Consider the following 1,405-nt stretch of genomic DNA (forward strand, 5'->3'; position numbering starts at 1 on the left):
GTAAACGTGTCCATGACATTTTTCTTCCTTGATATACAGGGGCATCTGTATATCAAGGGATATAATATAGAATTAGTCTAGAATCAGTGAAGACCTATGATACACGGCAGTCATCCATAGAATCAGGAATCATCCCAGGAAGATGGAAATATGGAGACATTTTCGCCTACTACCTCATATTGAAAATGGGTAAATTGAGTCCTAGACACATGAGGAGTATGTCTATAATTGTACAATTAATCCTTACTTAAAGCTCTCTCTCTCTTTCTCATCTATATGTATATTTTTTATTTGTCATTCATCTATATATCATAAAAGTAGTAAAACTGCATTTCAAACAGAAAGGAAAATGGAGGGAAAAAATAACATTCAGACTCTGCCTCTCTAGCACAGCTATTATTATGTATATATATTACTTCTAATCTCCTTCCTAAACACATGTATGTTTAGTTGAAATTAGGGGTCTGATTTTATAGTCCCTTTAAACTTAAATACACACAAGCATACTCACACACCCAAAGACACTTATCTTCCACAATAACACTCCATATCCTTTTATACTCTCCATCGATCCAATTCCCTACTTCAAGGGTCATCAAATGTAACATGCAGGTTATATGCTATATATACATACATAAAGTATATGGGAGGCTATTTGTTTTTATAATAATAGGACCATACTAAACAACTATTCTGAAGCTTACTTTTCCCTCTGAATTTATCATGGGCCACTTTCCTGGTTCAAAGATACAGTTCTAATATTTTCTTTTTAATAGCCTCAAATATCCCATAAATCTAATTAGCATACAATTTAATTGTTAACCATCAAACTGTTAATGGCCATGAGGACTCTTTTCCTTTTCCTCCTGTCTTTTGTCCAGAGACACTGGGAAAAGTATCTGAAAGAGTAGAGAGGCTGAACTAAGAAATTAATGATCAAGATAGGAGTGGAAGGGCTTCCCTGGCAGTCCAGTGGTTAAGACTCTGCACTTACACTGCAGGGGGTGCAGGTTCAATCCCTGGTCAGGGAACTAAGATCCTACATGCTGCACAGCATGGCCAAAAAAAAGAAAGGAGGGGAAAGGTTAACCTGGATGACGAGGTAGTGACTCACTGCAATGGGAGATGGAAGGAAGGATGTGCTCTGACACCATTACATTTCCAAGGCCATCACAGATTTATTTCAGACCAGTACATTTTTCTTAAAAAAGAATCCCAGTCCATAGATTAAAGTAATGAAGGATTTGAAACTTGAATAAAAATGCTTTCTCTGTAATTTTATCTAAAATTTTATTTGATTAAATTCTCTAAACTTGCAGCATTGTATGTCACAAAAGGTCCATTTTTCTATTCCTAACCATATTCCACAGAGTCACAGGGTCTACCCCAGTCCCACCCCTTTGCC

The 1,405-nt window shown here is 36.4% G+C and overlaps 1 non-coding gene across 1 annotated transcript; it reads left to right on the plus strand.

Moving 5' to 3' along the window:
• Positions 1-958: 958 nt before the first annotated feature.
• Positions 959-1,031, plus strand: TRNAV-UAC (transfer RNA valine (anticodon UAC)). The gene has a single exon. It is a non-coding gene; the product is annotated as a tRNA-Val (tRNA).
• The last annotated feature ends 374 nt before the right edge of the window (positions 1,032-1,405 follow it).

Source organism: Lagenorhynchus albirostris, chromosome 17, assembly GCF_949774975.1.
Source record: "Lagenorhynchus albirostris chromosome 17, mLagAlb1.1, whole genome shotgun sequence".
Taxonomy (NCBI): Eukaryota; Metazoa; Chordata; class Mammalia; order Artiodactyla; family Delphinidae; genus Lagenorhynchus; species Lagenorhynchus albirostris.